Raw genomic sequence first — 27,368 nt, 5'->3', positions numbered from 1 at the left:
GAGGAAAAAATTGTTTCCACTTCTTTAAAAAAATATCTCAAGTGCCAAGTTACCAAAATGCCCTTCAAGGGAAAAGACACAATTATCCTTCGTTAATTCGCAACCATTTAATTTCTCATGTCCGTTGGAATAGTAATACGAGAAACTTACCAAATATCGTCGATTTCTCAATAAGTAATTAATCCTTCGAAAATTATTTCCGTTCTGACATGTAACTGATACGACAATTTATTTAAAATTACGCGGGATATTACACTAATGCTCTCCATTAGTTTCTGTGGTGTTTTTGTTTATTGATGCACTTCCTTTACATTGCTCTTTTTTGCCGTTGTTTAGAAAAGTTTAATTGACGTGTTTTTTTTAAGTAATAAATTTATTTAGATCGATTCACAAACTAAGGTCATAAGATATTGTTGTTAGTTTCTGTGCTTTTATTGTTTATTGATGCACTTTGTTTACAATGCTCTTTTTGCCGCTATTTAGAGAAGTTTAATTGACATTGCATTTTTTTGTTATGCAATATGTGTCGCATGATTATATGCTGTGGACATGTCATCATTAATGTCTCCTTGGTGTGTTGTGCAAGCTTTGGTACCATCATTTAATGTTGATTTCAAGTAAATATTTTTTCGTAAAAAAGTTTCAGTAAAATATTTTTTTACTTTAAAAAAAATTTGGTAAAAAAAATTCCCGGTAAAATTTTTTTTTCATATTTTTTTCAAGTAAAAAAAAATCGCGGTAATTTTTTTCCATATTTTTTTCTAATAATTTTTTTTTTAAAAATAGTTTTTTTTGGGTAAAAAAATTTATTTGTAGAAATTTTGGGGCTTAGGGCCTTTTAGATTGATTCACATATGAAGGTCATATGCTAATGCTCTCCATTAGTTTTTGTTTATTGATGCACTTCCTTTACATTGCTCTTTTTTTTCCGTTGTTTAGAAAAGTTTAATTGACGTGTTTTTTTTAAGTAATAAATTTATTTAGATTGATTCACAAACTAAGGTCATAAGATATTGTTGTTAGTTACTGTGTTTTTATTGTTTATTGATGCACTTTGTTTACAATGCTCTTTTTACCGCTATTTAGAGAAGTTTAATTGACATTGCATTTTTTTGTTATGCAATATGTGTCGCATGATTATATGTTTTTGGGTACACACCATACAAAAGACATTGGTTATAAGTTGTATCGTTATGTAACTTTGGTGGATCCAAAATGCAATCATGCATAAAACGAAGAGTTGTTATTGTATTGAGATACACAAAGCACATATATATCAGCAAGCATGCACTGTTTTTACATCTATAATTGTGCAGTACTTATGATATGAGCCGCATGTGTGTGGGAGGACTCCACATGTGTGTGTGTGTGTATACCTAACTGATGGACAACTAATCGGCATTGCAAAAAATGAACCATTGACTTTGTTATCTAAAGCATAGAAGGAAAAAAAACCAAACTGAGCATGAAATGGGCAACAAGTTTCACAAGAATCCTCTAAAGAGAATCATTGTATTCATATGAGGTAAAAAAAGTCGTAATATAAGTTCGCGCACTCCTTTTGCCGATATCACTAATGGAAAACAATAATAATACTATAAGTTATAATGAACACAAAGAATTCTATTGCGACTATTGTCAAGATCACCTATCCAAATATATTAGATAGCATGACATATAGCTTATTTTCAAGACAAGTCCATATTAACTCCAAAGCATTTAATTGTCAAACAAATAAACGATTATATATTGGATTTGATTCCAGGCGAAGCAAAAATGTATCTGAGTTAAGATTCGCCGTTAGCAACAAACCCGAATGGCGATGCAATTGATGTTGTCCACACTCCTGAATTTCTCAACACAATCAATACACCTGGTCTTCCAAATCACAAACTCAGGTTAAAGGTTGGTGTTCCAGTGATGTTGTTAAGGAATACAGATCAAAGATCAGGATTATGCAATGGAACAAGACTAATCATAACTAGAATGGGTAAATTTGTGCCTGAAGGAAAGGTCATATTTCGAAGCAATACATGCAAGAAAATTTTTTATACCAAGATTATCTCTTACTCCTTCTGATGTCATGCTACCTTTCAAATTTCAGCGGAGACAGTTTCCGATAGTTGTTTCTTTCGCAATGACTATTAACAAAAGTCAAGAACAATCTCTGAAGAAAGTTGAGATATATTTGCCAAGTCATGTGTTTTCACATGGTCAGTTATATGTTGCAATATCAAGAGTTACCTCCAGAGATGGATTGAAGATGCTTACAATGGATGAAAATGTTCAAGATGCCAATGTGACTTCAAATGTAGTATATCCAAAAGTATTTCATAATGTAAGATAAGTTGTGCTAAAAATCAATGATTTTTGTACGATATTTTGATTTATTGCATTCCAATGGTAGCAACAAATTATATTACTAAAGTCACCATTATGCGACTAATATTTATCGTAATTGGAATTTTATAAAATATTACTTCCATATTGATTCAGTTATAACCAATTAATATAGGAAGAGACTAATAATCGTAACTTCAAACGCGCATGTGTAAGCTGGTAGGACCCGTGCGGAGCACGGGTCGATGGTCTAGTGTTGCTTAATTCAATTCACCAAAATGGCTCCAAGATATTTGAATTTCGAAATCAGCTATTCCCTCCATGATTAATTGAATGAAGTGTCTTGGAATGACAAAACTCTAAGCCTTCTCCCACAGAATTTATTTCGGCATGTTTTTCATGTCTCACATATCAATACACGTGTTTCCTTCTTTCTCAAAACAAGCTCACATGTTTCTTCTTCCTCTTCTCATCATCACCATCGCCAACCCTCTCCATATTTATCCTCAATAACCAGACTTTCTACCATATCTATCCTCCATCATAGTCGTATGTCTCCTCTCATCCCTCGCCGTCGTCGACTCGATCGCCACCATCCGTCGTCTACCGCCTCAGCCTAAACAGACTGCAGTCATCCGCCTCAGCCTCAACAGACCGTCGTCGTCTTTCCTTTTCTTGATACTAGGTATTTCTTTGAATTTGTTCCCGATAAATCAAATTCAAATCCCCAAAAAAGCATCACCTTTCTTCTCTTCCGCGCCGGCAAACCTGAGACGGACGGCCACGGTCCTGACCTTATCAGGAAAATTCAATCCATGGCAACACATTGAATTTTCCTCTCTAGGTAATCAATTTATTAACCCTTTTGTTTTGTTAATCAAGTGCAGTTAGTTTGTTTTATTTTTTATTGTATGCTTCTTTTTCAATTTCAAAATAAACGATAATAATTGAGTTTGGTTCTGTTCCTGTTTCATGAGTTAACATTAAACAGCAAAATTTTCATTTTTTTGTGTGTAATGTGTAACCATTGTTGTTGTTCAGAATGAAAAGTGGTGTGCGGCTCTACTACCATTTTCTTTGATCAATTTTCAAGAAAAAATTCATCTTTAACCTTCTCTTTTGTTTACCTTAAATGATTCTGGTATACATCGTTTATACTTCTCCTATTCTTCTGCTCCTACTTATTGTCTGTTTGGTTTACTGTTGGGAAGCAAAACACACATTTGTGCCGATGCTGGAATTCTCAGCTTCTAATTCCACGGCCAAAAAGTGAATTGGACGCGATTTTTTTAGTTGCCGCAGTTTCAAACTCCACCCCAGACACACGCCTAATATTTAAGATCGTTTTCATCATTGGAATTTGAAAACCTATCCCAACTATTAAGGTACTTTTTGTTCTTTGTTCTGATCCATTTCCAAAAAATAAAAAGCCCTGATTTTATTATATGAAGAAACTAATAAATTGGACTTTTATTTTTGTAGTTATCAGCAAATTAGATTGGAGCCATATCAGGAGTAAATTAAAGGTGAGTTATTATTTTAATGGCCTTTACTTTGATGGTTTTCTGAGCCATAATCCATAAAAAAGTTACTTGGGATATTACCATTTATTTCAAAGTGACTCGCACCTAATAGTTATTGTTGTGTTCAGGGTTTTGGTTATTTGAAGGAGTCGTTTACTTTTTATCTTTTTTTTTTGTTGCTGTTTAGCATAAGGCAGTTTAAGTTTTTAGTTTGTCTACTTTGATCGTTTTCATTATGTTTTTGTGTGTTTTGGTGTTGTTGGTCGAATTTTCCCTTCAATTATTATGAATGATGTTTGTTGTCAGTTCTTAGACAAAATCCATTTGCAATTTATTAAAATATGTGTCGTTTCAAGTATTCTATATTGACCGTGTACTACTCTGGTGGATGACAATTTTCCATTTGGAGACTTTGTTGATAAACATTTCAATGCAAAAAAGGTAGAGCAAGCATTTAAGGCGTGGGGATTAGAAAATTGTGCCCAAGTTATGTTAGAAGATTATGTTCGATGGGTCTGTTCCAATTTGGTCGAATTATGTGTTTTAGTGTTTGTTTAATTATCTGTGGTTTGACTGATGTTGAATATCATTCTGACACTGTTCATGTTCCATCACTTTATCTAACAAGGTTAGAACAGAAAACACACTAACACATTCTCCTTTAACTTTTTTCAGGTGGCCATGCTCTTGGTTCTTTTTATTGAATAGCATTGAGCAACAAAATTGAAAAATAACACTTGCTTATGCCTTGATTTCGACGACTGATGTTGAGCCTCTCAAGCGAGCTGGCTTAATGAAAAGGCAGCCCCTGAGATTCTTCGTTTTGAATCTGATTTGATCAACCGCGTCAAAGGACAGATTGAATTGATGGTAATGTTTCAAAAACTGATTACCTTTTACTTTTTGTGATTTCTTATGATAGCTTGCCAACTGAAATGAATTTCAGTTTTGAACAATTCTAAACTCAATTATATTATTTTCTGAAAGGATTCTTCATAAAATCTTTAGGCATGAACCAAAAATGTATGACACATTTGGATCTTAAAGCAACCTATAACTCAAAAAGTTATTTAGCATGATATTTTATGTTGAGAATGTGTCTTGGCAGATGGTGTTATGTATCTCATTTTCAAATTGCTATATAGTGTTGGTAGTTAATGTGTTTTTAGATCGTATTTGAATTAAGAATACTTAAGTTTATATGTTCGGACATGATAGGTTGAGGACCACTTCAACAATTTTGGAATGGACATTTGCAGAGATCTCGAAGGTCAAGATGAAATAAGAATTTTCAGGTATGAAATGGAAGTAGATAAAATATTGTGAATGAAATGAACTACTTGAATTGTGTACAATCAAAGAAACTTAAAGATTACTACTCTTCTTTGAATTCATGTGTAACCACTCCCTTTTGAGTTCCAACCCCTCCAATTATATAATTTAAATAATATCATTACCTTTGATTGCTGTCAAAAAACATGAGGATCATTTAAGATTTCAATAGAGTAAAATATATGTAATAATGAAATTATTGAAGATCAATATTAGTAAATTTTGACCACTATTGGAAACTCTGACATACGCCTATTCCATGATCATTGATTGTTGTCAACAACATGAGAATCATTTAAGATTCTAATTCTACTGTTAATTTTCAAAAAAATTAAAATAAAGTTGGAAACTTGGGATGCTTAGGCTGAGAGAAATTGTTTTTCTTGGTTCATGTATATATTTCTTATTAGTTTTATTTGTCTTCCCTTGAATCCTTTCCAAACTTTGCCTTCTTTTTCTTCTGTGTGTTTCATATCTGCAAATATTCATCTACATATTGCTTACTCTTTGTTACTTCTTCATCTTTGTTTTTTTTTATTCATTGCTACTGGAATAAAATGGTTATCTAATGAATTAGGATACGAGTGACAATGAGCTGGGAGGAGAGTTCATACATTGATAAAGTTGGGAGAACAATTATTAATGCTGGTAAACTCTTCTGACTTGGCCTCTTTTATACGTAACTCTAATGATTATCATAAATTACTGTGGTGAACATGGACTAATGATTTAGAACGCATTAAGTTTATGTATGCTTATTCTGTAATGCGAAAAAAAAACTGAATGCTAGCTTATTTTCTAATAATTCAGAATGCATTAAGTTTTTGCAGGTTTATGTTAAGTATGTTGAGATAAAATCCAAAAATCCCTTTTAAATTGTTTTAATGATAACAAAACATTTAAATTATATTAAATGAATTCTGAGATTATTTGTTATTTAACATGTGTTCTTGAGTGATTTAAAAGATAGGTTGCAAAACAAGCAAATATTTTCAAGAACATTCTAAGAACAAAGCTCATCACAACTCTCTTACTATGCCACGCCAAAGTCAGCCCAAGCAAAGACAAATAAGAAGATTTTGGTATTTAAGAAGAATTTATGTGTCAAGGATCTTTGTGGAAAGAAGGAACAAAAAGAACAAAAAGTTCTATGCTACAAAAGGAGCATATTTATTATAATATACCTTCAAGGGAATGAAGAGAAAATAAATAAATATAGATCCTATGATAAAACAAAATGGAACCCATGAGAATTAGACAACACATCAAGAATGAAGTTCCAAGCCAATAAGAAAGAGACAACACATCAAGCTAAAGTATGGGTTAATGTCAAATCTCCTTGTACTTGTTTCTTTACCTCCAAGGCGTGAGAAGTGGTTACAGCAAAACAAAAGAAAGCTTGTGGGCCAGCTAACAAACATATTTCTGCAGAGTACTATTCACTTTGTTGCAAGCTGTCCAAGCAAATTTGTGAGAACGTTCTCAGAATGAACCAGAACTTCAGCAAAACATTTTTCTTTCACAAGAGTTTCTTACGTAAGTGAGTTGGCAAACTTTTCTCTTCCTCTTTTACCCTCAAGAGCGTGTTTTTATTACTGCAGCAAGGGACTCTCTCTATCTATAAATACAAGGGCTTGCAAAGAGGAATTCATTGAGTCATTCAAGCAAATACAACATACTTGATTTTCAAAGCATCAAGAACACTTCAAAGACTCTTTCATTGTGAGCAATAGCAAAATCCAGCAGCAACTCTTTTTCTCTGAGTTCTTTACAAAGGCAAAAACATTTGTATATCAAAAGCAAAGAAATTTAGGAAAATCACTAAAAGTGTCTAGTGATTTTTGTTTGTAAAAATCTAGTGAGTGAAACTAGTGAAAATCCCCAAGGGATGAAAAGAAAGAAATTGTATAGATCAAGGAAGTGATCTAAAAGAAAAGAAGGAATTGAGGTTAAGTTATAACTCAATTACCTAGTGGATAATCTCACAAGTATTGTGGGGACTGGACTAACCCACATTAGGTGAACCAGGATAACTTCTCGTGTGTGATTTTCTCTTTCTCTATCTCTTTTACTTTAAACAATATCACACACCTCACAATATTATTGTATTATTTACTAACGCACTAACCTAATCCAAGTATACACTTGAGGTTTTTATTTGGTAATTTTTATTAGATCACAATTCAAACCCCCCCCCCCCCCCCTTTCTTGTGATATTATTTTACTTCAATTGGCATCAGAGCACTGCCTCTAAGATTCGAGCACTTAACAGTGTACGAGGAAAAATCCAGGAAAAACAAAAATGTCTAAAGTCAAGTTCATGTCTGAAGGAGGATCCTCAACCAGACCACCTCTCTTTGAGGGAACTGATTATTATTACTGGAAAGACAAAATGGAACTATTTCTACGATCACAAGACAATAATATGTGGCCTGTATTAGAAGATGGAAATTACATTCCATATGATGAAGATCTAAACGTCAAGAAAAAGGAAGACTGGTCAGAAGAGGAAGGTAAACGCGTTCTATTAAACTTTAAAGCTAAATTATTTCTAACCATGGCTTTAAGCAGGGAAGAATTTGATAGAATACAAGAATGCAATACTGCCAAAGAAATCTGGGAGACACTAAAAATACATCATGAAGGAACCAGTCATGTGAAAGAAACAAGAATTGACATAGGTGTACGCAAATTTGAATTATTCGAAATGAAGGAAACCGAAACAATAGATGAAATGTTTGGAAGGTTTACCATCATAACAAATGAGTTACGATCCCTTGAAAAGAGTTTTTCTGTTCATGACAGAGTCAGAAAAATTCTAAGATGTCTTCCAAAATCTTGGAGACACATTGTAACTGCTATAACAGAAGCAAAAGATCTGACTAAACTCAGATTAGAAGATCTCATTGGATCTCTAAAAGCTCATGAAGTTCTGTTACAAGAGGACAAATCCTCAAACAAAAGCAAAATGATTGCACTCAAAACAGATCAAGAATCACAAAATCAAGAAACAGAAACAATTTTTGAAAATCAACAACAGGAGTTTGATGAAGAAGACCATCAAGATCAAATCATTCTTCTCACCAGAAAACTTCAAAGAATGATACAAAGAAGCAATCAAAATAGAAGAAATTTCCCAGCTAGAAAAGAAAACATGAAAACAGAAATTGACAAAAGTCAAGTCACTTGCTACGGGTGCAACAGACTGGGACACTACAAAAATGAATGTCCACAAAACAAAAGAAAATCAAACAACTACCAGTCAAATCAAAAATCATTTCTAACCACGTGGGATGATCCAGATGAACCAACAAATGAAGATGAACAAGCTAATCTTTGTCTAATGGCAATAACAGATAACGAAGAGGTAAATACTGAACCTTGCTCATCTTGCGAAAAAACTGAATATCTGTTTGATAATCTTTTTCATAGTTCTCAAATTCTTGAACAAACATGTGAAAAACTAAGAAATGAGAATAATCAACTTAAAAAGGAAAAAGAAGACTTGGAAAATCTTCTTAAAACCTTTCAACAAAAAAATGCTTTTGATAAAATAGAAAAAACAAAAGAAGAAAACAATATTTCAAAAGAAAATGTTCATCAGTTAAAAAATGACATCACAAACTTTGTTAAATCCACTGAAACTTTTCAAAATATCATAGGAGCGCAAAAAAAAATGCTTCTGATAAAAGTTGCATAAGTTTTAATAAAACTAATCATAAAATCAAGCTATATGAAAATCTTTTTATTCCAAAAAAGGGGACGGAAAGATATAAATGTACATATTGTGAAAAGTATGGACATCTTGAACCCTTTTGCTTTAAGAAAAAGAAAGAACAAGCCTTTAAAAAAACAAGAAGTGTTTACAAACCAAACTCTGTTAAAACCTACAAAAGAGGATATCCTAACACTAACAATCAAGGACCCAAAAAGATATGGGTACCTAAGACACTACTAACATCTACTGCAGGAATGTCTCATGACAGTCAAGAAAAAGCCCTGGTACTTGGACAGTGGATGCTCCAGACATATGACTGGAGACAAACAAAGCTTCCTATCCTTCGTTGAAAAAGAAGGAGGATTGGTGACTTTTGGTAACAATGAACAATCTCGTATTAAAGGTAAAGGTGTTATTGGTAAGATAAACTCTGCAAAAATTGAAAATGTCCAATATGTAGAAGGATTAAAACACAACTTGATCAGCATCAGTCAATTGTGTGATAGTGGCTTTGAAGTAACATTCAAACCTCACACATGCGAAGTAAGACAAGAATCTTCAGGAAAAATCTTGTTTACTGGATCAAGAAATAAAAATGTTTATGTTTTATACTTAGATGAACTCCCTGTTGCATCCTGCTTTATATCTCTTGAAAAAGACAAATGGATTTGGCACAAAAGGGCTGGACACATAAGTATGGAAACCATTTCAAAAATTTCAAAACTTGATCTAGTAAGAGGACTTCCTAAGATAAATTTTGAGAAGGACAAAATACGTGAAGCATGTGTCAAGGGAAAACAAGTCAAAAGTAGTTTTCCTCCAAAAGAGTTTATTTTAACAAAAAGACCCCTTGAACTGCTACACATAGATTTATTTGGACCTATCTCAATAGAAAGTCTTGGTGGAAAAAGATATGGTTTTGTAATCGTTGATGATTTGTCCAGATTCACTTGGGTTTTATTTTTAAAACACAAATACGATTCTTATGAAGCTTTCAAAACTTTTTAAAAACAAGTCCAAAATGAGAAAGAAACCAATATCATTTCTGTAAGAAGTGATCATGGGGGAGAATTTGAAAACTCCTCTTTTGAACAATTTTTCAATGAGAATGGAATTTCTCATAACTTTTCTTGTCCTAGAACACCTCAACAAAATGGTGTTGTAGAAAGAAAAAATAGGACATTACAAGAAATGGCAAGAACTATTTTAAATGAATCAAATGTTGAAAAATATTTTTGGGCAGAAGCCATAAATACGTCTTGCTATATCTTAAACAGAGTTTCAATAAGAAAAGTTTTAAACAAAACCCCGTATGAACTTTGGAAAGGAAGAAAGCCAAACATTTCATATTTTCACATCTTTGGATGTTATTGCTACATTCTAAACAACAAAGATAGTCTGGGAAAGTTTGACTCAAAATCAGACAAAGGAATATTTTTGGGATATTCGTCCACATCAAAAGCTTATAGGATCTACAATTTAAGAACAAGAGTTCTTGAAGAAAGCATGCACATCAAATTTGATGAATTTGAAGAAATAGAAACTCAAAGAAAAATCCTGGAAGAAGAAGAAGATGAAGCTCAAAATATTTCAAATCCTGAAAATTCAAATCAAACGTCTTCAAATGAAGAAACTCCTCAAAGTCCTCCAAGATCTTGGAGAACCGTTGATTATCATCCGCAAGATCAAATAATTGGTCAAACAACAGATGGAGTAAGAACAAGAAGATCTTTTCAAAATAATGACATGGCAATGATCTCTCAAATAGAACCAAAATCCATAAAAGAAGCAATCATTGATAACTCATGGATAGAAGCTATGAAAGAGGAATTATCACAATTTGATAAAAATGAAGTATGGACACTCGTCCCAGCTCCTCAAGATCAATCAGTCATTGGAACGAGATGGGTCTTTAGAAACAAACTAGATGAAGAAGGCAAAGTTATTCAAAACAAAGCCAGATTAGTGGCACAAGGATATAATCAACAAGAAGGGATTGATTATGATGAAACTTATGCCCCAGTCGCTAGATTAGAGGCCATAAGAATCTTACTTGCATATGCATCTCATAAATGTTTTAAACTTTTTCAAATGGATGTCAAAAGTGCTTTTTTAAATGGTTATCTAAATGAGGAGGTGTATGTTCATCAACCTCCTGGTTTTGAAAACTCCGAAAAACCAAATCATGTTTTTAAGCTCACTAAAGCACTTTATGGACTCAAACAAGCTCCAAGAGCTTGGTATGAAAAATTGAGCACTTTTTTAATTAAAAATGGTTTTTCAAGAGGAAAAATTGACACCACACTTTTTCGAAAATTAGACAAAGATGATTTACTAATTGTTCAAGTGTATGTTGATGATATTATTTTTGGAGCCACAAATGAAAAAATGTGTGAAGAATTCTCAAATCTCATGCAAAGTGAATTTGAAATGAGCATGATGGGAGAGCTCAGATTCTTTTTAGGTTTGCAGATCAAAAAAAATGAAGATGGCATCTTCATATGTCAAGAAAAATATATCAAAGATCTTTTAAAGAAATACAAAATGAATGAAGCAAAAATGATGTCGACGCCAATGCATCCTTCATCAAGCCTAGACAAAGATGAAACAGGAAATCCTATATCTGAAAAGGAATATAGAGGAATGATTGGATCACTTCTATACTTAACAGCAAGTAGACCTGATATTGTCTTCGCAGTGGGATTATGTGCTAGATTCCAAACTGCTCCTAAAGAATCTCATCTCACAGCAGTCAAAAGAATTTTTAGATACCTTGTTGGTACTACTGACATTGGTCTCTGGTACAAAAAGGGTTCATACTTTGATCTTATAGCATATTGTGATGCTGACTATGCCGGTGATAAAATTGAAAGAAAAAGTACATCTGGAGCATGTCAACTTTTAGGAGAAGCACTTGTCAGTTGGTCGTGCAGAAAACAAAACACAATTGCTTTGTCCACAACTGAAGCTGAATATGTCTCAGCCGCAAGCTGTTGTTCTCAGGTATTATGGATAAGAAATCAACTTGAGGATTTCTCTTTAAGGTACACAAATATTCAAATACTCTGTGATAATACTAGTGCAATTAATCTGTCAAAAAATCCCATTTAATGTAACGCCCCATTTTTATTCTAATATTTTGGTAGATGTGTGAATATTTTATATATGACTTTAATTGCTATATAAATGATTTTATGTGAAATATATGTTTTATATGATTTTTATATGAAATAGGTTATGATGCAATTTTATTATATGAATATTGGGATTGTGTACTATTTAAATGAATGTTGTTATTATTTGATAGAAATAATATGAGAAATAGAAATATTATAGAAATAGTATTTATTTTTGGTTAATGGGAATTAAGTGAAAATTAATAGAAATTAAGGGAGTTGGGTGAGAAAAGAAAAGAGAGATATTTTTGAAGTAAAAAGAAAGAAAAAGGGAGAGAAACATTTTCACGTGAAAACATTAGAAGAAAACTGCTTTTGGAGAGAAAACCTAGAAGAGGCAAAGAGAGAGCTAGGAAGGAATCGATTGCGGTAGCTTGTCGTTTGGTGTTGCTGAATTAAGGTAAGGGTGGGATTCCTTTCAATAATCTTGATATATAATTTGAAAATTGATGAAATTGTTGTTCTTGAGTTTAGGGTTGGAGAGATTATGTTAGATGATAATTTATAATAAAACATGTTTAATTGTATGAATATAGGTTGTTTTACCCCTATGATGTATACTAAACCTGTAAACATGTCTGTAAACCAATTTGGGTGATTAAGGGATCAAAGCTAGGATTTTTGGGGTGAAACTATGTTGAAATCGCAGCATTTTTCTGAAATCAGAAGCAGGACGCGAAAGCGTCGCATTAGCGTCCAGAAAGCGTCCACACCTTGTAGCTGCCCAGAAATTTTTGTAGAGGACGCGAAAGCGTCGCATTAGCGTCCAGAAAGCGTCCACACCTTGTAGCTGCCCAGAAATTTTTGTAGAGGACGCGAAAGCGTCCCAAAAGCGTCCAGAAAGCGTCCCTCACCTGAGTTACGACATTTTGGACGCGAAAGCGTGCGTTGCTCGCGAAAGCGTCCTACCCCCTTTTTGCAGAGGACGCGAAAGCGTCCAAAAAGCGTCCAGAAAGCGTCCCTGTTCTGTACTACCATTTTTTGAATTTTGTTTAGTGCACCAAATGTCTATTCTGATCATTTTAATATGTTCCCTTGATTTATTAAGGATTGTTTATGAGGTAAAAATTATATATGGAAGTAGAATGATGTGAACTCTTGAATAAAATGCATTCTAATATGCTATATTGATTCCTTTTTGTCGTTGACGTTGTTGTATCATCTGATGTCGAAGTTGGGGAGTGTGTCATAATAGTTTAGGCACATAAGTTGTTGTTGTAGTCGTTGTTGAAGTTGTATGTTGATATACACAAGTTGAGTCCATTTGCATACTCACATCTGTTGGGGGCTTATGCCCTGGAATGTTCATCATTCAACCCGTTGGGGGCTTATGCCCTGGAATGTTTATCATTCACCTGTTGGGGGCTTATGCCCTGGGATGCTTTAACCATCCAATTTGTTGGGGGCTTATGCCCTGGAATGCTTAGCATTCAACGCGCGTAGATTGGTACCACCTGCATGATGCATTAGTTGTTGTTGTCGTAGCATTGTTGGGTTGTTGTTGTCGTTGTAACATTGTCGGGTTGTTGTCGTTGTCGAATTGTCGAGTTATCGGTGTCGTTGTGGATAATGTTGTTGTTGTTGTTGTTGTTGTACCTTGTTGCTGAAAATGATTATGTTGTTGTTATATGTATTCTTTATATACATTATTAATGATGCATGTTGTGATATATTGTTATTTTCATTAATTTGATGAATTATATATTATTATTATTGGATAAGTTTCTCACCCCTTCTGCGTATATGTTGCCTCGACCGTGGGTAATGTGCAGGTAATGATGGCTTGTAGGTTGATTGGCTCAAGTGTCTAGGGCTCTGATACATATTAGGATGGGGATCGTCGCGAGTGTCTTCTCATTTCTTTTATGTATCACATATTTTGGAAAAGACTTGCTATTAGAATAAAGCTGAATTATGTTGTGGCCTTTGTGCCAAGATTTTTATTGATGTTGAATTTGGTTGAATTTATATTTTAAAGAATTATTCCGCTGCAGTTTGTAAGATAATGTAAATGTTGGTATTTAAATAAATAGACAATTTTCTATTATGAAATTTTGATTAGCAGTGTGACACTCCGTTGTGTGATTACTCTGATTTTATTTATTAATATTACGTTGTTGGGAGAACGGGGTGTTACAATTGGTATCAGAGCAGGTCGGTCCGTCCGGCCAATTAGTAGAGTCGTGTCGAGCCATGTAGAGTTGTTTGACAATTTATATTGTCTCAGTTGTGCTGATTTTTGTTGTTATGTAGATTAGAGCGCTGGAGGCTGCGAATATTATCTGTTACAAGAGAAATAGAATGGCTGGAAGAAACGATGCTGCGGTGGCTGCTGCATTGGAAGCTGTGGCCCAAGCTATAGGACAACAACAGAATGCTGGTGCTGGTGTTAATGCTGATGTAAGAATGTTGGAAGCCTTTCTGAGGAATCATCCTCCTACTTTCAAAGGAAGGTACGACCCTGATGGAGCACAGACATGGCTCAAAGAGGTTGAAAGAGTTTTCAGGGTTATGCAATGCACTGATGACCAGAAGGTGCGTTTTGGTACGCACATGCTAGCTGAGGAAGCTGATGACTGGTGGGTGAGTCTCTTACCTGAATTAGAGCAAGGTGATGCAGTTGTGACTTGGGCTGTGTTTAGGAGGGAGTTCCTAAACAGATATTTCCCTGAGGATGTTCGTGGAAGGAAAGAGATTGAGTTTCTTGAGCTAAAGCAAGGAAACATGTCGGTGACTGAGTATGCAGCCAAGTTTGTGGAGTTGGCTCAGTTCTATCCACATTATACTGGAGACAATGCTGAATTTTCTAAGTGCATAAAGTTTGAGAATGGTTTGCGTGCTGATATTAAGCGAGCCATTGGTTACCAACAGATCCGTGACTTTTCTGCTTTGGTGAGCAGATGCAGAATCTATGAAGATGATACGAAAGCTCACTACAAGGTGATGAGTGACCGTAGGGGTAAAGGACAACAGAGTCGTCCGAAGCCTTACAGTGCCCCTGCTGACAAGGGCAAATAGAGGATGCCTGAGGAAAGGAGACCCAAAGGAAGAAATGTTCAGGCTGAGATAGTTTGTTACAAGTGTGGTGAGAAAGGCCACAAGAGTAATGCATGTACTCAACAGGATGAGAAGAAGTGTTACCGTTGTGGCAAGAAAGGGCATACGATGGCTGAGTGCAAGCGTGGTGACATGGTTTGCTTCAATTGTGATGAAGAGGGTCATCTTAGTTCTCAGTGTAAGAATCCTAAGAAGACTCAGACTAGTGGGAAGGTGTTTGCATTGGCCGGTACACAAACAGCTAATGAAGATCGACTTATCAGAGGTACTTGTTTCTTTAATGGTACTCCTTTAATTGCTATTATTGATACTGGTGCTACACATTGTTTCATTGCTGTTGATTGTGCAAATAAGTTGGGTTTAGTTATGTCAAGTATGCCTGTGGAAATGGTTGTTGAAACTCCAGCTAAGGGTTCAGTAACCACTTCGTTTGTTTGTCAGAGTTGCCCTATATCCATGTATGGTAGGGATTTTGAAGTTGATCTTGTATGTTTGCCGTTGACGGGTATGGATGTGATTCTTGGTATGAACTGGTTGGAATACAACCATGTGCATATTAATTGTTTTAGGAAGACGGTGTACTTTTCTTCTGCTGAAGAAGAGGGTGGAGCGGAATTTTTATCTACCAAGCAACTGAAACAGTTAGAACATGATGGAGACTTGATGTTTTCCTTGATGGCGTATCTGTCTGTAGAGAACCAGTCGATAATTGATAGATTGCCCGTTGTGAATGAATTTCCTGAAGTTTTTCCTGATGAGATTCCAGATGTGCCACCAGAGAGGGAGGTTGAATTTTCGATTGATCTTGTGCCGGGTACGAAGCCTGTGTCGATGGCTCCTTACCGTATGTCAGCCTCCGAGTTGGTAGAATTGAAGAAGCAGTTGGAAGAATTGCTTGATAAGAAGTTTGTAAGACCGAGTGTCTCACCTTGGGGAGCGCCGGTATTGTTGGTGAAGAAGAAGGATGGTAGCATGAGATTGTGCATAGATTACCGTCAGCTGAATAAAGTGACGATAAAGAACAGGTATCCACTTCCGAGAATTGACGACTTGATGGATCAATTAGTGGGTGCTCGTGTGTTTAGTAAAATTGATTTGAGGTCAGGTTACCATCAGATTAAGGTGAAGGATGAAGATATGCAAAAGACGGCATTTAGGACACGGTATGGACACTATGAATATAAAGTGATGCCTTTCGGTGTTACTAATGCGCCTGGAGTGTTCATGGAGTATATGAACAGAATTTTTCATGTTTTTCTAGATAAATTTGTTGTTGTGTTTATTGACGATATTTTGATTTATTCTAAGACTGAAGAAGAGCATGCAGAACATTTGAAGATTGTTTTACAGGTGCTGAAAGAAAAGAAATTGTATGCAAAACTGTCAAAGTGCGAGTTCTGGTTAAGTGAAGTAAGTTTCCTTGGCCATATTATTTCTGGTAGTGGTATTGCAGTTGACCCGTTGAAAGTTGAAGCGGTATCGCAATGGGAGACTCCTAAGTCAGTTACGGAGATCAGAAGTTTTCTTGGTTTGGCTGGTTATTACAGAAGATTTATCGAAGGATTTTCGAAGTTGGCACTTCCATTGACTCAGTTGACCTGTAAAGGTAAAGCTTTTGTGTGGGATGCTCAGTGTGAGAATAATTTCAATGAGTTGAAGCGAAGATTGACGACGGCTCCAATTTTGATTTTACCAGAGCCGGATAAACCTTTTGTGGTATATTGTGATGCGTCCAAGTTGGGCTTAGGTGGTGTGCTTATGCAAGATGGCAAGGTAGTAGCTTATGCTTCGAGACAATTGAGAATACATGAGAAGAATTATCCTACACATGATTTAGAGTTGGCTGCTGTGGTTTTTGTGTTGAAAATTTGGAGACACTATTTGTACGGTTCCAGATTTGAAGTGTTTAGTGATCATAAGAGTCTGAAATATTTATTTGATCAAAAAGAGTTGAATATGAGGCAGAGAAGGTGGCTAGAGTTGTTGAAGGATTATGATTTTGGTTTGAATTATCATCCGGGTAAAGCCAATGTGGTTGCAGATGCCTTGAGTAGGAAAACGTTGCACATGTCGGCAATGATGGTGAAAGAATTTGAATTACTGGAACAGTTTAGAGACTTGAGTCTTGTTTGTGAATTGGCACCTCAGAGTGTGCAGTTGGGTATGTTAAAAATTAATAGTGATTTCTTGAAGAGTATCAAGGAAGCACAGGAAGTTGATGTGAAATTTGTAGATTTGATGACTGCTAGTAATCAGAATGCAGATGGTGATTTTCAGGTTGATGATCAAGGAGTGTTGAGATTCCGAGGCAGGATTTGTATCCCTGATAATGATGAATTGAAAAAGTTAATTTTAGGAGAGAGTCACAGAAGTAGCTTGAGTATTCATCCGGGAGCTACAAAGATGTATCATGACTTGAAGAAACTGTTTTGGTGGTCTGGATTGAAGCGTGATGTCGCACAATTTGTTTATGCATGTTTGACTTGTCAGAAATCGAAAGTTGAACATCAGAAGCATGCTGGTTTGTTGACACCATTAGATGTGCCGGGATGGAAATGGGATAGCATCTCCATGGACTTTGTGACGGGTTTACCAAACACTCAAAGAGGGCATGATGCCATTTGGGTTATTGTCGATAGATTGACGAAGTCGGGACACTTTATTCTGATTAATATCACCTATTCAGTAGCTCAGTTGGCGGAGATCTATATCCATAATATTGTGAAGTTGCATGGTGTCCCATCGAGTATTGTGTCGGATAGAGATCCGAGGTTCACTTCGAGATTTTGGAAGAGCTTGCAAGAAGCTTTGGGCTCTCAGTTGAAGTTGAGTTCAGCGTATCATCCGCAAACGGATGGTCAGTCAGAAAGAACGATCCAATCATTAGAAGACTTGTTGAGGGTGTGTGTACTTGAGCAAGGTGGAGCTTGGGACAGTCACCTACCATTGATAGAGTTCACGTACAACAATAGTTACCATTCGAGTATTGGTATGGCACCTTTCGAAGCTATATATGGTCGAAGGTGTAGAACTCCTTTATGTTGGTTTGAGTCGGGTGAAAGTGTTGTGTTAGGGCCTGAAATAGTTCAACAGACTACGGAGAAGGTCAAGATGATAAGAGAGCATATGAAAGCGTCGCAGAGTCGACAGAAGAGTTATCATGACAAGCGTAGGAAGGACCTTGAGTTTCAAGAGGGTGACCATGTGTTCTTGAGAGTCACTCCTATGACTGGTGTGGGTCGTGCATTGAAGTCCAAGAAGCTGACTCCAAAGTTTATTGGTCCTTATCAGATATCTGAGAAAATTGGCACGGTGGCTTATAGAGTTGGTTTGCACCACATCTTTCGAACTTGCATGATGTGTTTCATGTGTCGCAACTTCGGAAGTATGTAGCGGATTCTTCACATGTCATTCCTAGAGATGATGTGCAAGTTAGAGACAACCTTACGGTAGAAACTTTAACTTTGAGGATCGATGATCGTAAGGTGAAGACGTTGAGAGGCAAGGAGATACCTCTAGTGAGAGTTGTTTGGGGAGGAGCAGCTGGTGAAAGTCTTACTTGGGAGTTGGAGAGTAAGATGCAGGAGTCTTATCCTGAGTTGTTTACTTGAGGTAATATTTCGAGGACGAAATTCTATAAGTTGGGGAGAGTTGTAACGCCCCATTTTTATTCTAATATTTTGGTAGATGTGTGAATATTTTATATATGACTTTAATTGCTATATAAATGATTTTATGTGAAATATATGTTTTATATGATTTTTATATGAAATAGGTTATGATGCAATTTTATTATATGAATATTGGGATTGTGTACTATTTAAATGAATGTTGTTATTATTTGATAGAAATAATATGAGAAATAGAAATATTATAGAAATAGTATTTATTTTTGGTTAATGGGAATTAAGTGAAAATTAATAGAAATTAAGGGAGTTGGGTGAGAAAAGAAAAGAGAGATATTTTTGAAGTAAAAAGAAAGAAAAAGGGAGAGAAACATTTTCACGTGAAAACATTAGAAGAAAACTGCTTTTGGAGAGAAAACCTAGAAGAGGCAAAGAGAGAGCTAGGAAGGAATCGATTGCGGTAGCTTGTCGTTTGGTGTTGCTGAATTAAGGTAAGGGTGGGATTCCTTTCAATAATCTTGATATATAATTTGAAAATTGATGAAATTGTTGTTCTTGAGTTTAGGGTTGGAGAGATTATGTTAGATGATAATTTATAATAAAACATGTTTAATTGTATGAATATAGGTTGTTTTACCCCTATGATGTATACTAAACCTGTAAACATGTCTGTAAACCAATTTGGGTGATTAAGGGATCAAAGCTAGGATTTTTGGGGTGAAACTATGTTGAAATCGCAGCATTTTTCTGAAATCAGAAGCAGGACGCGAAAGCGTCGCATTAGCGTCCAGAAAGCGTCCACACCTTGTAGCTGCCCAGAAATTTTTGTAGAGGACGCGAAAGCGTCGCATTAGCGTCCAGAAAGCGTCCACACCTTGTAGCTGCCCAGAAATTTTTGTAGAGGACGCGAAAGCGTCCCAAAAGCGTCCAGAAAGCGTCCCTCACCTGAGTTACGACATTTTGGACGCGAAAGCGTGCGTTGCTCGCGAAAGCGTCCTACCCCCTTTTTGCAGAGGACGCGAAAGCGTCCAAAAAGCGTCCAGAAAGCGTCCCTGTTCTGTACTACCATTTTTTGAATTTTGTTTAGTGCACCAAATGTCTATTCTGATCATTTTAATATGTTCCCTTGATTTATTAAGGATTGTTTATGAGGTAAAAATTATATATGGAAGTAGAATGATGTGAACTCTTGAATAAAATGCATTCTAATATGCTATATTGATTCCTTTTTGTCGTTGACGTTGTTGTATCATCTGATGTCGAAGTTGGGGAGTGTGTCATAATAGTTTAGGCACATAAGTTGTTGTTGTAGTCGTTGTTGAAGTTGTATGTTGATATACACAAGTTGAGTCCATTTGCATACTCACATCTGTTGGGGGCTTATGCCCTGGAATGTTCATCATTCAACCCGTTGGGGGCTTATGCCCTGGAATGTTTATCATTCACCTGTTGGGGGCTTATGCCCTGGGATGCTTTAACCATCCAATTTGTTGGGGGCTTATGCCCTGGAATGCTTAGCATTCAACGCGCGTAGATTGGTACCACCTGCATGATGCATTAGTTGTTGTTGTCGTAGCATTGTTGGGTTGTTGTTGTCGTTGTAACATTGTCGGGTTGTTGTCGTTGTCGAATTGTCGAGTTATCGGTGTCGTTGTGGATAATGTTGTTGTTGTTGTTGTTGTTGTACCTTGTTGCTGAAAATGATTATGTTGTTGTTATATGTATTCTTTATATACATTATTAATGATGCATGTTGTGATATATTGTTATTTTCATTAATTTGATGAATTATATATTATTATTATTGGATAAGTTTCTCACCCCTTCTGCGTATATGTTGCCTCGACCGTGGGTAATGTGCAGGTAATGATGGCTTGTAGGTTGATTGGCTCAAGTGTCTAGGGCTCTGATACATATTAGGATGGGGATCGTCGCGAGTGTCTTCTCATTTCTTTTATGTATCACATATTTTGGAAAAGACTTGCTATTAGAATAAAGCTGAATTATGTTGTGGCCTTTGTGCCAAGATTTTTATTGATGTTGAATTTGGTTGAATTTATATTTTAAAGAATTATTCCGCTGCAGTTTGTAAGATAATGTAAATGTTGGTATTTAAATAAATAGACAATTTTCTATTATGAAATTTTGATTAGCAGTGTGACACTCCGTTGTGTGATTACTCTGATTTTATTTATTAATATTACGTTGTTGGGAGAACGGGGTGTTACATTTAACATTCTCGTTCAAAACACATTGAGATTAAACATCACTTTTTAAGAGATCATGTGAACAAAAAGGATGTCGAGTTAACTTTTATTGACACTGAAAATCAACTCGCAGACATTTTCACTAAACCAATGGTTGAAGACCGTTTTATTTTTATCAAAGAAAAATTGCATATTATAAAAAATCCTAGTTAAAAGTTAATCTTCATAGAAATCGTTTTTTTTTTTAAAAAAAAATAAATAAATAATTGATTTCTTGATTTTTTGAATTCTTTATTTCCTTTTTGTTTTCCACAAAATCCTCCAACCTTTTCCCTTCTCCTCAAAAAACGAAACAACTCTGCATTTATCCTCTTTACTGCGCGCGTGTGGCACCTCACGGCTTGTATCCACCAGTTTTCTGATACATCTGTTGGATATCCAAGAGTTAATCATTCCTACTCTAGTTTCCAGCAATCTTTTCATCTTTCCCAATGCCAATTCTTCTCAAGTCTATTCTCTTTCTTTCTTATTTCACTTTCTTCTTTCCCAGACAACACTCTTCTCTCACTCTCGTCGCCCTCCATCCTCTCTATTTAAACCTTCATCTTCTACCAGAAAAAACCATGCCTTCCAAATCAAAAATGGCTAGAAGCAAAACAACTCCTGCATGTCCTGATGATGTTCTTGCCTACCCTCAACCTCGATCACACCCACCATCTCCACCTTCACCAAAAAACTCTGATGTTTCAACACCTTCTCCTAGGAAATCATCTGATTCACGTGAACCTTACTCTCTTTCACCTCCAAAAAGCACTACGACATCAGCCCCTTTCAAACCCTTTAAGAAAACTTACAAACCCAGAAAAGCCAAATCAGTTGATATCCCAAACATTCGCAAATCCACAAGAATTTCTAAAAAATACAAACCTCGAAATCAAGAACCAGCCTTTGTCAACCTTGATGATGTCGATTTAGATAAACCTAGCCCTCAACCAAAAGAGAAAACCGCTTCCTTATCTCAAAAGATGACCTCTGAATCCAAAAAACCAGCCAAAGGAAAAGAGCTTCTGAAAGATTATCTCATCAAAAGTAAAAAGAAGGCAACTTCTGTACCTGCTTTCTCTCCTCACTTGGATTCAATCTTTGCTGAAAGTTGGGCCTTTCGACCAGTTGCCGTAGGAAAAATCTATGACTTTGAAGATCTGCTCGCAGGAGGTTTCAACATTCTCAATCCAGTGAAGCATCAAGGATGGATCGATTTCCTGCGTATGAAAGATGTCTACTTTCCAAAACTGGTTCGTGCTTTCTACTTTAAAGCTAAAGGGTATCCTGATAAAAGCATCATTGTATCCAATCTCAAAGGAATTGAGATAAGACTCGAGCCTGATATTCTTGCTGATATCATTGGTATTCCCAAAGGGGGAATGCAAGTTATGGGTCCAAACTGGTATACAAAGGTTATGACATGCAAAACCGACCTAATAAGAAAAATGTTCAACGTTGGTGAAGAAAGAATCACTGAAATTCCTTCCTCTTCTCAACTGAAACCTGAGTTCAAAATTCTTCACAGTCTCTGCTTGTTCAATCTTCTTCCTCACACAGGTAACAAAAACAAGGTTTCAGATAATGATCTTCTCATCATGCATTGTTTATCTAGTCCACCCTCTGAGCAAAACCGCCTTGATCTTGCTTATTTAATCATTCAGCATATGATCATCGCTTCGAATTCCAAATACAAAAATTTCACTGTTCCTTATGGTATGCTGCTGACACGAGTATTCGATCATTTCAAGATCGATCTCTCAAATGAACACTGTGAATCTGCTGTCAAGACTTACAATCTCAAAAATGTCAAACATATGAAAAACCTGCCTGAAAATGACAACCCTGTTTCTCCTGCTGTGTCTGCCGATGTTCCTAGCCCTAAAAGGCAAAAAATTGAAGAAAATCCTCCTATATTTCAGACCGAATTCTTTCCACAAGCTCCACCAAGTCCTCCACTTGTCAATCACAATATTGACCTCAACAAAAATCTAAACTTCAACAGTTTCTTTCCTGACTTTGAAAGTCCTACCCGTGACGCTGCACACATTCTTGAAGGAATGCACGCTCAAAACACAACAACTTCTGTTCCTCTGTTTTCATCAAATCAAAACTTTTCCACCTCAAGTTTTAGCTCTGATTTTCTGAATAATCTTCTCAAAAATCCAACTCCAGGCTATTTTGCTTCTGGTCCAAAAGCTAACTTTGACACCTCTCTTCCATCCTTTCAATCGAACTTTGGTTCATTTGAATCCTTCAGTTCTACTGGTGCCTCTCTCAATCCACCACTGACTCAACCACAATTTTTACCAACAATTCAATTCCAAGCTTCTTCTAATGCTCGTGAATCCAACGCTTCTGGTACCAACAATTCTGTCCCAACTCTGTCTATGCTTTTGGAGCAAATTCAAGTTTTGCAGAACAATGTTCAGACTCTGCAAACTATGGTGTCCTATCAGATGTTTGACTATGCGAAGTTTCGCAAGTGGCTGGCTGAAGAGTATTGTCCTAAAACACTCTATGGTCTTGTTCCTCCTCCTGCCTCCATTGCTGAAGATCTTCCAGATTTCAGGGCTCCAGCCGATCATGGCTAACTTGTGTCTCCTCTGCTGCACTTTAGGCCAACCCCCTTCTTTTTGATGCGACAAAGGGGGAGAATTGAAATGATATTTTGTGTCTGGCTGTTTTTGAAAATGCATCTTCTATTTTATGTTTTATGTGTGAAGGCTCTGACCTCACTTATCTTCTATTTTATGTTTTATGTGTGAAGGCTCTGACCTCACTTTCATTTTCATGTTTTTTTTAGGTTTAAGTTTTTTTTGTTGAACCAGTGAAATATCAATCATGTACCTTCAATGTTAAATGAATGAAAAATATTTTGGTTCAAACAAACTTATTTTGTTTCCTTTTAACTCTGACATCAATTTCGAAAATTAAGGGGGAGAAATTAATTATCTCTCATAATTTTTCTCAAAAATTCTTAAGTGAAAATGAATGTTAATTTGAGGGGGAGCTCATCATAAATATTGCACTAGTCATAAAAATCTAAACACTCAGAATTCAAAACAAATCCAAAATATAATTCAAATTTTTGTCATCATCAAAAAGGGGGAGATTGTTGAGATAAAATCCAAAAATCCCTTTTAAATTGTTTTAATGATAACAAAACATTTAAATTATATTAAATGAATTCTGAGATTATTTGTTATTTAACATGTGTTCTTGAGTGATTTAAAAGATAGGTTGCAAAACAAGCAAATATTTTCAAGAACATTCTAAGAACAAAGCTCATCACAACTCTCTTACTATGCCACGCCAAAGTCAGCCCAAGCAAAGACAAATAAGAAGATTTTGGTATTTAAGAAGAATTTATGTGTCAAGGATCTTTGTGGAAAGAAGGAACAAAAAGAACAAAAAGTTCTATGCTACAAAAGGAGCATATTTATTATAATATACCTTCAAGGGAATGAAGAGAAAATAAATAAATATAGATCCTATGATAAAACAAAATGGAACCCATGAGAATTAGACAACACATCAAGAATGAAGTTCCAAGCCAATAAGAAAGAGACAACACATCAAGCTAAAGTATGGGTTAATGTCAAATCTCCTTGTACTTGTTTCTTTACCTCCAAGGCGTGAGAAGTGGTTACAGCAAAACAAAAGAAAGCTTGTGGGCCAGCTAACAAACATATTTCTGCAGAGTACTATTCACTTTGTTGCAAGCTGTCCAAGCAAATTTGTGAGAACGTTCTCAGAATGAACCAGAACTTCAGCAAAACATTTTTCTTTCACAAGAGTTTCTTATGTAAATGAGTTGGCAAACTTTTCTCTTCCTCTTTTACCCTCAAGAGCGTGTTTTTATCACTGCAGCAAGGGACTCTCTCTATCTATAAATACAAGGGCTTGCAAAGAGGAATTCATTGAGTCATTCAAGCAAATACAACATACTTGATTTTCAAAGCATCAAGAACACTTCAAAGACTCTTTCATTGTGAGCAATAGCAAAATCCAGCAGCAACTCTTTTTCTCTGAGTTCTTTACAAAGGCAAAAACATTTGTATATCAAAAGCAAAGAAATTTAGGAAAATCACTAAAAGTGTCTAGTGATTTTTGTTTGTAAAAATCTAGTGAGTGAAACTAGTGAAAATCCCCAAGGGGTGAAAAGAAAGAAATTGTATAGATCAAGGAAGTGATCTAAAAGAAAAGAAGGAATTGAGGTTAAGTTATAACTCAATTACCTAGTGGATAATCTCACAAGTATTGTGGGGACTGGACTAACCCACATTGGGTGAACCAGGATAACTTCTCGTGTGTGATTTTCTCTTTCTCTATCTCTTTTACTTTAAACAACATCACACACCTCACAATATTATTGTATTATTTACTAACGCACTAACCTAATCCAAGTATACACTTGAGGTTTTTATTTGGTAATTTTTATTAGATCACAATTCAAACCCCCCCCCCCCCCCCCTTTCTTGTGATATTATTTTACTTCAAAGTAGTGTTGACTACCCCATTGCACACCCTAGCTCGCCAAAATGACCTCTTGCTTATGGAAAAACCCTAACCATCCCACTACGCATTCTGTCATCCACCAATAAATGACACAAACTTACTCTCATATTTTTCTTAGAAAAAGCAGCCAACTGCAGTTAAGTTGGCATAGTTTAAGTTTGCTACATTGTAAATGACATAAAATTATCCTTATGTATTCCATAGAAAAAGCTACACTACCAATGTTTATCTAATACAATTTCATAAACAATGTGGTGTGCGCCTGTTGTGATAGAGTTTGTATTTGTTAAAGCATTGTTTGTTTTCCTGAGAATGAGCAATCGCATGTTCATACTTTCATTAGAATAGCTCTAAACGACCCATATCCACATCGTAGCTTCTTCCAGGTGTTCACTTCATTGGCAGAAAATGAATATTTAGTAGTTCTTCTGGAGAATCTGATTAAGTTATTGTCATTTGGCAAGTGCAAATGAATGTGTTGTATATATCTGACTATTTTTTTTTCCCGGTTTAGGCATCTATCTTCAGACCTTTCTAACATTTATCATCTTCCTACTCATTCACCCTCAAAGAAAAGGTCTTTAACGAATGTGTAAATTTAATGTTTGTTTTAGTTTACTGTAATGAATTGAAATGTTTTTACCAAATATTCATTCAATTAATCATGACTTCTCAAAAGGTAGAATTAGAAAGTGAATAAGTCAGTTGAAATTACATTCAGTTGCATTTAGATAAACATTGTTTATGAAATTGTATTAGCAAACATGCTAATACACTCATATGCTCATACTAATACAATCAGTTGCATTCAGTTGCATTCAGTTGCATTTAGTTGCTTTTGGTTAATTGATTATACTAACTCACTAATTTGTTTCTATTTATTAACATTAGTTTGTTTTGGTTTGTTGTGTACTTTGCTTTTGGTTATATTGAAGTCTCAACATAAATCTTTCATTGCCATTTTTTGTTTGATGATTACCTCGCTTTGTTGCTTCTAATTTATTCCAAATTACTTTTGTTATCTTTCTATTTTCGCTCCTTTTTCCCTCATTTTTATAACAAGAATATTTGCTTAGGTGCATTTGTGACAATTCCTCTTTCAAAGCTTAGTTTTCAAACGGAGCATCTCAGATCTATACAAGTGATTAGCAGAGTAATACTATTTGTAAGTTCTCAAATCTGAAGCGAAATTGAAGTTGCTGCTTGGCTGATAGATTCAACTGTGAATCATGCGGGTTAGTGCTTATCTGATATTCAACATACTTTAACAGTATCATTTTTAGGGATGGAGTGTAGCTTATTTTTTTCCGATTCTAAGTTATTTTTTGAAGTTATTTTAGGTGCGTACGTGTTGTTGTTAGCGGTATTCTCAACGATTCATATAATTTTTGAACAATAATGGCAGCTCAATTCTGTTGTCGATCTACATGAAGTTATCCCAATTGGTATGTTCAGTTGTTTATGGTTATTTCAGATCTTAGCATGTCAAAAACAATGATACCTATTAAAATTCCTGCATTTTATATTGTTTTCAGGTTTTTGTGAAGACACTTCCGCATGTTGTTTTATACGCTTGCATAGCTGGAACAACCATCAATTGATAATTTGATACATTGTGATGTTACATTTTTGCTCAATTATTGTATGCTCTCATTGAAACTGCGTATATCGAATAGTTTTGAACCCGTCATCAATTGTGACTAATAGCAACTAATATTGTTACAATAACTATCCAACTATAAGTCTTTTGATTGTATTTGTTACGACATTGTGAATGCTTTGTTATATTATCCATTTGTGGTTACGTTTTGTTGCTATGGCCAAGA

At 35.4% G+C, this 27,368-nt stretch overlaps 1 long non-coding RNA gene and 1 pseudogene across 2 annotated transcripts; both read left to right on the top strand.

Annotated features, from left to right (window-relative positions):
* Nucleotides 1-2,685: 2,685 nt before the first annotated feature.
* Nucleotides 2,686-27,359, top strand: LOC146931001 (uncharacterized). The gene is made up of 9 exons (XR_015006554.1): nt 2,686-3,184; nt 3,552-3,725; nt 3,823-3,866; nt 4,539-4,733; nt 5,082-5,158; nt 5,773-5,843; nt 26,619-26,777; nt 26,883-26,987; nt 27,078-27,359. It is a non-coding gene; the product is annotated as an uncharacterized LOC146931001 (long non-coding RNA).
* Nucleotides 13,686-20,856, top strand: LOC146931002 (uncharacterized; annotated as a pseudogene). Its single transcript, XR_015006553.1, has 2 exons — nt 13,686-15,411; nt 20,636-20,856. The product of XR_015006553.1 is annotated as an uncharacterized LOC146931002 (transcript).
* Nucleotides 27,360-27,368: the final 9 nt, after the last annotated feature.

Source organism: Medicago sativa, chromosome 4 (assembly GCF_051527215.1).
Source record: "Medicago sativa cultivar Bolivia chromosome 4, Bolivia_mono, whole genome shotgun sequence".
NCBI lineage: Eukaryota > Viridiplantae > Streptophyta > Magnoliopsida > Fabales > Fabaceae > Medicago > Medicago sativa.
Note: the sequence above shows the minus strand (reverse complement) of the source record. Positions and strands in the feature narration are given on the sequence as shown.